The sequence below is a fragment of the Wyeomyia smithii genome, chromosome 3, assembly GCF_029784165.1.
Source record: "Wyeomyia smithii strain HCP4-BCI-WySm-NY-G18 chromosome 3, ASM2978416v1, whole genome shotgun sequence".
NCBI classification, from domain to species: domain Eukaryota; kingdom Metazoa; phylum Arthropoda; class Insecta; order Diptera; family Culicidae; genus Wyeomyia; species Wyeomyia smithii.
Window position 1 is genome coordinate 234,478,096 of NC_073696.1, and position 13,707 is coordinate 234,491,802.

At 36.9% G+C, this 13,707-nt stretch overlaps 1 protein-coding gene and 1 long non-coding RNA gene across 16 annotated transcripts in view; both read left to right on the plus strand.

The window, feature by feature from the left end:
* LOC129726794 (microtubule-associated protein Jupiter) overlaps positions 1–13,707 on the plus strand; it is a 231,208-nt gene that overhangs the window by 171,924 nt on the left and 45,577 nt on the right. The window lies entirely within an intron of this gene.
* The window catches only part of LOC129726799 (uncharacterized), a 41,075-nt gene that overhangs the window by 10,242 nt on the left and 17,126 nt on the right, over positions 1–13,707 (plus strand). Inside the window, exon 2 of the long non-coding RNA XR_008728412.1 lies at positions 12,259–12,507. This is a non-coding gene — a long non-coding RNA (uncharacterized LOC129726799). The remainder of the gene's footprint in view (positions 1–12,258; positions 12,508–13,707) is intronic.

Sequence of the window (13,707 nt, forward strand, 5' to 3'; positions counted from 1 at the left end):
AAAATCAAAGATAAGATTATAAAAAAATTAGAAAAACAAAAGTTTAGGAGATAAAAAGATTAGGAGACGAAAAGATTAAGAGATGATAAGGTTAAGAGGTGGAAAGATTAAGAGATGAGAAGATAAAGATAGAGATCAGAAGATTCAAAGATAAGAATATTAAAAGATTAGGATGTGAAAAGATTAAGAGATGAAAAGATTTGGGGTGGAAAGATTAGGATATGAGAAGATAAGGTGATGAAAAGATTAGGAGATAAAAAGATTAGAAGATGAAAAGATAAGGAAATAGATTAGGAGATGAAAATATTGGGAGATGAAAAGATTTAAAGATAAAAAGATTGAGAGATGAAAAGATAGGGAAATGTAAAGATTAGGAGATAAAGAGATTAGAAGATGATAAGATTTAGAGATTAAAAGGTTAGGAGATTAAAAGATCAGGAGATAAAAAGATTAGGAGATTAAAAGACTTAGATAAAAAGATTGGGAGATATAAAGATTAAGAGAGTTAGGGGTTATATATCTTTTTGCTCGAGAAAAAAAAATAAAATTTGGAAATTTTTCAAATATGTAGAACTTTTTTCATTGCATAGAAGTAGTAATTTTCTGAAAGTTCTGTTAATCAACAACAAAAAATACGTTTGTTCATAAGAAAATCGATTATTTGTGGAGTATTGGCCGTTTCCCCGAAACGCTTTTCTATTGCAGATGTTATGCGGTGTTTACGATAATGACCCAGCAGATCGACTGGAATTTAAAAAACTCATACTATTTAATTAGTTTAGAAGTGTGCCGGGTAACTGAACGAGCATTTTCACACGTATTTCGTATTCACTGTTCCCGTTTTTCCCGAAAAAACATGCTTTGAGCGCTATAAATTGCATAAATTTTTTTTTTCGGTGAAGTAAACTTTGTGTATCAAAAAACGATCGTTCAACGACTTCAAATCGTTCTAACTTTCTCCCTATTGCTCAGATCTTCATAAAAAATTGTAAAAATCTTCTCAAAAAGCTGTACTTAAAGATAATGCTATAAAAAATAATTGGTTTTTGAAAATTAAACAGGTATTTAACCCCTCAAGAATTAGGAGACTAGAAAATAAAGGAGGATTTAACAGTTAGGAGATTAAAAGAAAAGAATAGTAAAAGATTGGGGGATTTTTTTGTATGCCTGAAGGGCTTTGGGCAGAAATGCCACTGCGACAGGAATGATTGTCTTTTGTGGTTAAGGATTAGGGGATGAAAAGATTAAGAGATGAAAGGATTGGCAGATGGAAAAAATAGTAGATGACAAGATTGGGGGATTATAAAAGATAAAAGAATAAAGAGATGCAGAGATAAAAAGATGCAAAGATAAATAGATAAAGAGCTGCAGAGATAAAGAGATAGAGAGATAAAGAGATAGAGGGATAAAGAGAAAGAGGGATAAAGAAAAAGAGGGAAAAAGAGATAGAGGGCTTAAGAGAAAGAGGGTTAAAGAGATAGAAGGATGAAGAGATAAAGAAATAAAGAGATAAAGAGACAAAGAGATTAAGAGATAAAGAGATAAAGAGATAAAGAGATAAAGAGACAAAGAGGCAAAGAGATAAAGAGACAAAGAGATAAAGAAATAAAAAGTTAAAGAAATGATGTAGAGAGATAAGGAAACAAGAGATAACAATATAAAGAGGTAAGGATATAGAGAGATAAAGAAATGAAGATTGTTCTGGCAGCACGGTGGAACCTGCGTGTCCTACATACACGACTGATCGCTAAAGAGCTGTCAGATAACTTGGATCGAGTTGGATAGACACCAGAGTTGATAAAACGTGTTCCTTTTTCCTAGTATTAATTTTTCGATAATGGTTTGGCAAATGATTATTATTTTCCTTAATTTCTATTTGAACTTTCACACAGTGAGTACACATATAATAAAATTATGTTTTGCTCAATTAAATAATTAAACTCACAAAGAGATTGATATAATGTGCTGTTTCACGAGGCTAGGTTAGTAACGATTTTCTCACGAAAGAAAGACAAATGTAAGTGAGAATTACTAATTGATACCTTATACTCGATACAACATAATTTGCATTTATAGAAATTCCTTTTCAGCTTTGAGCTGTCGCTGTATTAAACCGCGTTGCTGTACAGATTCTTCTCTCCGAAAACCTAACCTAACAAAGATATTAAGAGATAAGGAGATAAAGGGATAAAGAAATAAAGTGATAAAGAGGTAAAGAGATAAAAAGATTGAAAAATAATGATGTAAAGAGGTAAGGAAATAAGAGATAACGAGATAAATAGGTAAAGATATAAAGAGATAAAGATATTAAGACATAAAGAGATAAAAAGGTAAAAAGATAAAGAGATAAAGAGATGAAGTGATGAAGAGATAAATAGATAAAAAGATTGAGTGATAAAGAGATTAGAAGTTTAGGAGATAAGGAAATAAAGAAGGCGGGAGTCTAGCGTGGTTGGTAACGTCTCCGCCAACCACGCTTGACGCCTGGGTTCGAATCCCAACCCCGACATAGGTGTCGATGGTTGTGGGGTGGCGTGATCCACTCACAACCAACCCAACTGGTATAGATTCAATCCTAGTCGACACCGGGAGATTTTCTGAGGTGAAAAATCTCTGGGATCACACCTTCCATTGCATGAGAAAGTAAAGCCGTTGGCGCCGGTCCGTTAATCAACGGGTCGTAAGTTGGGGTCCTAGGTGGAGTCGCCTCGCCGGGCGTCGATGATTGGCATAAACAACAATGGCGGAACGAGACCGACGGAAAATATGCGAGAATAAAAAAAAAAGAAATAAAGAGATAAAAAGATAAAAAGATAAATAGATAAATATAGAGAAATAAAGAGACGAAAAATGAAGAGGTAAACATATAAAAACTTTAAAACATAAAGAAATTGAGGGATAAGGCGATGAAGTGATAAAGACATGAATAAGGAGAATACCTGATAAAGAGGTAAACATTGAAAGAGAGATCACGAGATAAAGAATATAGAGAAACAATGCAATAAAAGCATGAAGAGATGAAAAGATTAATAATTTGAGAGATGAATCTTCAATTGGCTGATTAATTAGTTAAATTTATTATGTACGATTTGAAATATATTCTCAGTTCTCGAAAACCACTATTCACGTTGCAAAGTCACTGAAATCAATATTTCGGCTTCAAATGAGTAAAAATATCTATTGTTGTGTTGGAACATACATATATATCAAAAAGAGAGCTTCTTATTTACCGGATCTTTGATCTGTTCGGTTCGCTAGGTCTTTTCGTTGACACTGAAGGAACCATCGAATCATGAGAGTTCCATGCTACACAATTTGTTCGAACTTTCATTGAAGTAAGCAGTTTGAGGTTATATTCCGCATTGTCGTGTTTGGTCCTCAATTGATTGGATACCGCACAAGCAAGCAAAGTCATGGTGCTACATTCCGTATCGAAACTCGATCTTCTGTTTATTATACACAGACTTTGCAGGCAACTGTTAGTGTACAGGACAATTGCGTGGCTAGCGCTACGATTCTTCTGACACCAACAATCTCTCCCGAGCCGGGACTCGAACATACGACGACTTGCTTGTTGGGTCAGCATCGTACCTGAAGACTAGCTCGGAAAATTTATCGCATAAGAATTTAAAATCTGTCAAGAAACCAAATCATTCAATAATTCGTACCTAACTACAATCATTTCTTTGTGAACCAATGATAGAGATTTTACTCCGATTTATTTCTACGTGACCCAGTCATTCCACATCGGTTCTAAACACACTCTTGCCCTTTGATACTGAATCAATAATAACATCATCATATTAACATTATTGTAAGAATACTGTGTGATCGTAAGCCTTAAAAATGTGAATTGTAGGATTGTAGTGAACTGGTTTCACTTACGTATCATTCCTTCAATATTCGATACGCTGCACGACATTTCCTCCGGGTAGACGGGGTTTAGCAGCTCACTACGAAGACCCGCAACTACGGTGACAACCTAGCCTTTTCTGGTCATGACATATGTTCGATGATAGCCATACGGACCGGTAGCAGCATATCAAGAAAGGGATTCGGTCGACTGATAAAGCTTGTGCCAGACGATTTCCCCTCAAGGAGGAGGATAGTCCCTCAGTAGTAAACGTTCAATGAAACAAATGACGTTGCAAGTATTTAATCGGATTAGTGGTCTAATCGATGGAAAAATATTGAAATACTCTACGTATTCATTTCTAGGTGTTTCATGCATTCGTGGTTTCCTATTACATTTCCTTCGAGGTAAGATTATTACTATTCGAGTTAAAGAAGATTGTTTTTTAATCCGTTAACAACGGGCATCGATGTTTATCATCATCATGATGATACCAATTAAGTGTTAATGTAAAAAAACTGAAATAACGTTTTATGATAGGTACCTATTTCAATACCACGCAATATCGTAAAGCTGGAAATAATGATGTCATGTTTTACTTTCACTTCAAAAATTGTTATTTGCAAAATAGGAAATCGACTTATCAACCTACCAATTGGCGCAAACATTAAAAAATCAATCATTCCTATGATTGATGAGAAATTCACCTGTTTTCCTAGTACTCTCTGTCAATTATCATAATGCATTTCCTTCTTTCTGTTTGGCATGAATCATTGCACTTGAAATCGTTTATATTTGCATACCCATCCGCCGGAGGCCGACAACAGCTCGCAGTCTATTGATTGGAAGCGTAACACTTCAGTAGTGCTCCACAATGGGCCAAACAAACGCCACATTTCAAGTGCAGCTCTGCGGAACATCATTCCAAAGTGGCGACGCACCGCCACTAACCGGTCGGTCGGTCTGAATGACCCCTGGGGAACCATCATACGTACCTGGGTACATGCGTCCGATTTCACCTCTTGCGAGCCAATATCCGGTGACGTCGACAGTTCGGCACTTGTCGACCAGAGGAGACATTGAGAAGCCAAACAAAATTTTGAATCACAAACCAACCAAGCCTCCGTCTCTCTATCGAGCTTGTGATTGCCATATTTCCCACAATCAACGATGCGTTACAAGCGATAATTGCTACCATTACCGGAAAGAGATGAGTGTGGGCACGGTAGTGGGACCGGTCTTTCGATTTATTATCATTACTGGCGGAACGAAGGCTGGCGGCTGGGCGGTATGTAAACGAAATGCAAACCGAAAACTCGAGCAGAAAGAAATGCGAACCGGTACATGTTGTATGATGTGCCGGACTGCGGCACTTTCACACGCATATCGCCGAAGCGGGAGTATATTTTTCATGGGCTCTCTGTGCTTTTGTGTATTTTTGACAAGTGGCTTATATGACAGGTTCGAGTTCCGCATGAGTGGACCACTGGCCACAGTCCCTCAGTTTTTCTGAAGTCGTCGTCACTTGGCGCTGGGAAAAAAACAAAAAAGTACAAATTTCGATGCACGAAGCAAGCAGTGATTGCGGTGCATTACGGTGCGGTCGATGAACTTTTAGGTTTTCGCGAAACGTTGTGTGCAGTTTACTTTTGTGTCTCTGGTTCTTGGAAAACGTCACACTAGGCTGCACTACCGCAGCCAGAAAGTTTCCCCAGTAGTGGGACAAAAATAACTTTTCGACAAATCAGTGCGTCTTGAACTGTCCTACAGATCAGACGTTTTTTCGGTTGCTTGTGGACTGGTCTTTGACTGCCTATAGCTTCAAAGTTTGTGTTTTGTCAGTGTGTCTTTTAAAGACTACCTGAAAGTTATTTCCCATCACTCTTTCTCAAGACTACCTACTTTTGAATTTAACATTTGTTTTAACTTTTTTCGTATCACCTGAAATGGCTGGACGGAAAAAGAAACCTCGCATCGCTGCGGGGGAGGAAAAGAGAGGCTCTTTTTGACACTTCGAGTGTCTGTAGTGACAATCCTTTTGATATTTTGCCTGAGCAAGAAGCTGGTGAAATGGAAGTTATGAGTAATGAAACTATACAAAATGTCAATTCTTTAAAAAAGGAAAAAGTTCCACCTATTGTGGTAACTATTTCTTCTGAATTCAATATTTTCAAAAAGGAACTTTCAACGTTTGTTTCTGACGTTAAAGTTACCTATCAAATTGGTCGTAGAGGCGAATGCCGCTTATTAGCCGACTCTATAGAGGGTCATAATCGTCTTATTCAGTATTTAACTGAAAAGATGTATAAATTTTTTACATATGACACGAAGAGCGCCAAGCCGTTCAAGGTCGTATTGAAAGGTCTTACCAACGATCAAACCGTTGATGAGATCAAACTTACTTTAACAGAATTACTTGGCATAGCCCCTACCCAAGTAATTCTAATGAAACAAAAATCACGAGGCGAAAACAGTCAGCGCACTGGAATTTCCCTTGTTAATTATTTAATTCATTTTAACCTCAGTGAGGTTAATAACTTAAAATTTTTTGAAAAAGCACATGCTTTGTATAATGTGCGTGTAAAGTGGGAAATTTATTGGAAGTATGGCGGAGGTGAAATGCATATCACCCAATGCCGTACTTGCCAACGTTATGGCCATGGTTCCAAATTCTGTAACATGGACCAAAAATGTCTTAATTGTGGAGACTCTTCTCACAAAAAAGACACATGTCCTGTGAAAGAGAGTAAAAATTTTCGCTGTGCGAATTGTAACGGCAACCATATGTCAAATTTTTATCAATGCCCAGTCCGTTTAGCAATTGTTAAGGCAAGGCAAGGTAAACAAAATTCAATTTCAATTAAAACAATTAAAACCAACTTCAAAACAAAATTCTAACATTATACCGCGTAGTGTTACTAGTTCGAAAATGACCGTTAATATGGGTAAGCAAAACACGCTAGAAAATAATTGTGCACCTATTACTCCAGCTAATATTGCTGTCGAAAATATTTTTTCTAATGTCAACTGCCTGGGGCCTATTACGGCAGGTAAACTTTCTTTTTTGCAACAGGCAATGTTCGATCTTATGAACGTCATGTTGCAGGCAAAATCAATGTTTGAAGCCATTCAAATAGGCACAAATTTTACTATTAAAATTGTTTCTAATTTGAAATTTAGCAATGATTTTAAATAAAACAATTAAAATATTAAATTGGAATGCTCGCTCATTGAAGGCCAATGAGAATGAGCTTTTTAATTTTTTAACAGTAAATAATGTGCATATTGCAATTATTACTGAAACATTTTTGAAACCTAACATAAAATTAAAATGTGATCCCAATTACGTGGTTCATAGATATGATAGGATTCAGGGTTCCGGCGGTGGAGTTGCAATTGTTATTCATCGCCGAATCAAACATCGTGCTCTTCACCATCTTGAGACGAAAGTTATTGAAACTTTGGGAATTGAAGTTCAAACTGAACTTGGGATTTTATTTATTGCCGCAGCATATTTACCATTTCAATGCACACGCGAGCACAAACAATTATTTTAAAGGTCAAAACTCACCAGAAATCGTTCGAAATTTTTCATAATCGGCGATTTTAACGCTAAACATCGTTCATGGAATAATTCTCAAAGTAATTCCAATGGCAAAATTTTATTCAATGATTGTTCTTCAGGATACTATTCTATTTTGTCTCCGAATAGTCCTACATGCTTTTCTTCTGTAAGAAACCCTTCAACAATTGATTTGGTGCTAACAGATCAAAGTCCTTTATGTAGTGATTTGATCACACATGCTGACTTTGATTCTGACCATCTTCCAATAACTTTTTCTCTATCACATGAATCAGTTTTAAACCCTATGAGCTCTGTTTTTAATAATAACAAGGCTAATTGGGAAAGATACAAAACTCATATTGAGAGAAATTTCAATAATGAGCTTGATTTGCAAAACGAAGTGAATATTGATTCCGCTTTGGAAGCATTAAAATGTGCAATTGTTGATGCCAGGAATTATTCTGTTCCAAAGGCTCAAGTGAAATTTGATTCACCAATAATTGACGAAAATCTTCAACTTCTAATTCGTTTGAAAAATGTCCGCAGACGTCAATATCAACGTTCTCGTGACCCTGTTTTTAAAACTATTTATAAAGATTTACAGAAAGAGATTAAACATAGATTTACTCTTCTGAGAAATCAAAATTTTGATACTAAAGTTGAAAAATTGAAACCATATTCAAAACCTTTTTGGAAGCTGTCGAAGATTCTTAGGAATCCTTCAAAGCCTATTCCAGTTTTAAAAGATGGTGAACGTTTTCTTGTATCCAATCAACAAAAGGCTCAAAGACTTGCTCAGCAGTTTGAGAGTGTTCATAACTCAAATTTGAATTTCCAAAGTCCAATTGAAAATGAAGTCACACGTCAATTTGATTTTATTTTCTTCCCAGAATTTTTTACCTGCAGAAATAATTGAAACTAACTTGAATGAGATTAAATCAATTAATAAAAATTTCAAAAATATGAAAGCACCTGGTGACGATGGAATCTTTAATATACTAATCAAACATCTCCCTGAGAGCACAATGGAATTTTTAGTGAAAATTTTCAATTGCTGCTTCAAAATTGCATATTTTCCCAAATTATGGAAAAATGCAAAAAATACTCCAATTTCAAAACCGGATAAGAACCCAGCTGAAGTTTCAAGTTATCGACCAATCAGTTTGCTTCCTGCAATAAGTAAACTGTTTGAGAGAATTATTCTTAACAGAATGATGTCACACATCAACGAAAATTAAATTTTTGCAAATGAACAGTTTGGATTTCGCCATGGGCATTCCACAACTCATCAATTGCTCAGAGTTACTAATATGATACGAGCTAACAAATCTGAAGGTTATTCCACTGGAGCTGCTCTTTCAGACATAGAAAAAGCATTCGACAGTGTTTGGCATAAAGGTTTGATTGCGAAATTGCAAACTTTTAATTTTCCAATTTTCCTAATCAAAATTTTGAAAAATTATCTTACTGATCGAGCTCTGCAGGTTGTCTATCAGAATTCAAAATCTGATAGATTTCCTGTCAGAGCAGGTGTACCTCAAGGCTCAGTCTTGGGTCCAGTCCTGTACAACATATTCACTTCAGATCTTCCTGATTTGCCTCCAGGATGCACAAAGTCATTGTTCTGCGATGACACAAGCATTTCCGTAAAAGGGAAAAGTCTTCGTGTCATATGCAGTCGATTGCAGAAAAGTTTAGATATTTTTTATTCCTACTCGCAAAAGTGGAAAATCTGTCCCAATGCTTCTAAAACTCAAATGATAATTTTTCCGCATAAGCCTAGGGCTTCTTTCCTCAAGCCAAACAATAATCACGTTGTCAAGATGAATGGGGTTATTTTAAGTTGGTTTGACAAGGTTAAGTACTTGGGACTAATTTATGATAAAAAACTTATTTTCAAAGAGCACATTGAGAGTATACAAGCCAAGTGCATCAAATATACGAGATGTTTATATCCTCTCATTAACAGGAATTCTAAACTTTGTTTAAAGAACAAACTTTTGATTTACATACAAATTTTTAGACCAGCAATGCTTTATGCTGTACCGATCTGGTCAAGTTGCTGTTCAACAAGGAAGAAAACGCTCCAAAGGATTCAGAATAAAATTCTAAAAATGATCTTGAAGCGTCCTCCTTGGTTTGGTACACTCGAATTACATAGACTTACTGGTGTTGAACCATTAGTAGCTATGCCAAATAAAATTATTAACAATTTTCGACAAAAATCGTTGCAATCCTGAATTGCTACGTTAAGCTCTCTTTATAGCCAATAAGTTAGCAATCAAGTTAGTTGTAAGTTTACTTCCCCTTTTCTGACAAGTAGGTTTAAATTCCTACGAATGATAAGTCCTAATTGCGAAAGCAAACAAATCCTAACAATTAAAATTACAAATTTCTAACAGTGTTGAGAAGTCACCATTTGTGATTGGACACACATACTCATTATTTACTTATATTTATCATAAATACTTAAGCTACTAACAAATCCCCCCTTAAAAAAAAAAAAAAAACTTTTCGACAAGCATTTTTACTAATTGCCACTACTATATTATAATACTTTACATTAGTGTCATCCCAAAAATAAACTAACGAACATGTTACAGCGTAATTACCTTTCGTGGGATAGCTGCTCAAATTACCACCAATCACTGTCAACAGACCGTTTTCCTTTTTCAAAAAAGCATCTCTCTACGTACGGCTGTCAATGCACGATGCACTTGTCACTTCTTGTCTTGGTTTGTTTATGTACGGCTCAGTGTGAAAAGCTTGTCATTTCAACTCCGCATAGGTTTTCGCTCATCCCGTCAAGACACTGATCTTGTTTCGCTCACCGCTTTCCTACTTCTGCAACGAGAAAACGCTAAAGGTTGAGTGTCGCTCTAAGTTTTGGTGTTGTTTCTTTTTGGAAACATTTGATGCCATTTTAATGTTGCGTAAACGGCCGCCAGTGGCTTGTCTCATTTCTAATGTAGAACACATTTCACCAGCGTTGACGGAGAAGTTAATTGATCCTTTCGTTTCACCGTCAGCTTAGTTGTTTTTCGTCAAAACGCCGCTGTAGGTCACCTAGTTTGAGCGATCGATGAGCGAAAACCGTTCGGATTTTTATTCTAATGCATCATTTATGTTTGATTCACTTAACGTAGCACTTCAACCGGGACGCCTAATATCAATAATCACCAAAGTAGATCAACGTGAAGGAAAAAATCGCCTCCAGACGGGGATTTATACCTGCTGTGAGCGATTAGTCGGTTTAGATTAACGGTACAATCTCTTGCTTACGGATGCGAATCGGTTCGCGAAAAGTCTGCGCGTACGAACTAATCACAATCTTTGAAACGGATCCAGTTTTCGACAGTAACGGTGCGTCTATTTGGTTCAGCGTAATACCTGCAGAGCTGAAGACGGTGAGTGGATTTTATCATTGCGAGCCTCTTTTCCGTTAACAGTCGAAATATAAAAATAATTCATCTACTTCGGCAAAGTGATGCCGTCTCGCAGGTGCAGATCCAGAGTAGATTAACTCATTATCACATGCCATTGTAGAAAAAAGCACCCGAAAACGCACATGCAATTTGCGTTAACCTATGTTAACCTGCGGAAATTAAGGATCTTGTATCAATTCTTTTATTCGGATTTGATATATGCATAATTTTCAAGTAATTCCAAAATAATAACTGTAGAAATAACAAAAAAAAAAAAAAGAAATGACAAACATGTCATTAACTACATTAAAGACAAAAAAAAACGAAATAATAATGAAAATAATGAACTTAAAAACCGCAACCAATACAAAAATTTCCCATAAACTACTTCAATTCGCAAAACAACAGCCAAGTCGCATAATAACTGTGTAAAATACTCAGATGAATGAAAATTTACTTGCATTACATTCGATTCAGTTAGTTTTTTTTTTTTTGCTCTGCAGAGGTTGGCTTCTTCGTATTTTTTATTTTCATAATTTACAACAGTAGCCGCTTTCAGTGGTGTGTCTTCCAATTTTTTCATAATTCCGTTATCATTTTTATTACCGTAAACAAAGAGAGAGTTCTATGACGTTTCATTCAACATACATTGCTCATAAACTTCAACTTCCGTTAATTAGGGCTTGAAAGTAGCTGAACTGTTTACTCGTATCATATGTTTCTCTTGGAAAAAGTTTAATTTATAATGGCTTCTTTTTGATTCCAGAACTATAAATTGACGTCTACATAATCACAAACCAGCTAAATCATGCTTACGAGTAGTATGAAATCTATACCGAAGTTTGTTGGTTAATTGATCTTCATGTTAATTATCTTCAACCTTACTTACGCTATTTTCCAGTTTTTTTCGCATCGAAAAAAAAAACCTCGCCAAGAAGAGTGTACCATATCGCTTTCATCATCGCTTCAATTGTTCGAATTAAATTCTTCATCCATCATCACCTTATCGTGATTCTCGCACACGTACGCAACGCTGCTGATGATGATCGTTGCTAGTTTTGTGAGCTGCATAAAAGGTTCTGTTTAATTTGGTATAATTAATTACTCATGCCGAGCGAGAAGATTTCCGCGCTTTCAACAGCGTATCCTCTTTGACTGGGTTAAGTGCCCTAGTGCTTCGTTCAGCGGCTCGGAATGTTCAAGCCTTCTGCTCGCTCGTTTGCTCTATTACCGGAATTTTCCATCTCGTTGTGGTCTTTTGAACTTCAACAGCCGCCGGGTGGCTGCTGTCATACATGCATGGTACTGTGCGCCACTCTTTTTCTACACAAGCATGACTTTCAAACATCATTCTTCCAGTTGTTTTTTCAACCGTAAATTAATGAAATGTTTTGTTTTCTCTTTTTTGATTTCAGGTAAGTCACCACCCACCGTGCAGAAACAAGTCATTAACTAAGTTCCAACTCTAATGCACAAGCATGAACCGCAAAATCTTTTAGTCGAAAGAACAAACCAACAAAATGAAAGCCTGCCTTTTTTTGTCCAACGAATAACAACATGTAGGTCACGGTAGATCGGCGAAGGTAGAACGGAGGAGCGCTATTTCACCTGGACTACATTTTTTCAATAACGGATCGCGCGCGCGTTCGTCATGACGACAATCGGTAAATAAATAAAATCCTATCTGGTACTCCCTAACCTAAGCTTTCAACTGTCCGGGTTTTGGGTCGCTATCGTTAACGGAACTCACGGTATGCTGCCTGAACCAACAGAAGGCCCAGCAGTTAACGATGCGCTGAAATTTGCTGTTTACTTGTTGTTTTGGAACCAATAACAAATAAAAGTTTCCGGGAAATTCCGTCGGTAGTGAAGCGCGGCTATAATGGCCTCATAGGTTGCCGCTTAGCATCCATCATATGACCTTTCGGCGGGGGAACGGTAAAACATCGAATCGAGCTGCTGGTAGCTCACGCAATACTCAAATGTTGTCGAAGTCGGCTGGACTCGGTTTTTGTGAAAGTACTACAATCAACTGCTCCGGACGAAAGAGTAATTTGATTCATCTACGATATTTTAAATCGCGCGGGATCAATTCAGGTTTTTAGTGGAACAAATCACGTACTCGCGGGCCCTTTCCAAAGCGTGTTATCTTCGTGGAACCTGGCAATTACCTGTATAGGAATGCCGACGGAAATGCGCACGCGAGGCCAAAACATGCCGTTCCATCGTTTGACTTTTTGATGAATGATAAACTAAACTAGACAGTCGTATAATGATGACCGACCCTCCCATTGTTGTTATAATTTCGCATAGTTCACGAATAGGTTATCGTACGGTGTGATTTTCCTCCCTTCTCAAACTATAAAGGAAAAACGTGATGATAGCGCGTGGAGTTGTGCAAACCGCAGCTCTGCTCGTAAATCGATATTTCGACCTCCATGTCAAAGAAAGACATTAGCGGGCAAACTTTTTATCTCCTCCCTCGGTGAAATCCATCGACCGCGCAAATGAACTCACAAGGTAGCGTTTAGCTCTTTAGAGGGAAATATTTTCCCGGTTCATTTGCAATTAGGTCAGTCATATTCCACTGCTGAAATGGCTCAATATATTTGGGATTGTGTAACGAATGAGCTGGCGAGCGGCCAACTCTACCGAAGGTAAATCCCTTCTAATCCACCGATTCAGTAGTGCAAGGAGCAATGAAACAGAGCGAGTGAGCGAAGAATACCTTTATGTCTTTGGGGATTCGTGGCCAAGACTTAGAACCGTATGCTTTCGGGATTATTTTGTCGATATTTGACATCATTCCGGCGGTGTAGAAAGGTAGTAAATTTGCAACTCTGGCAAATGGTTGGTAAAAGTAT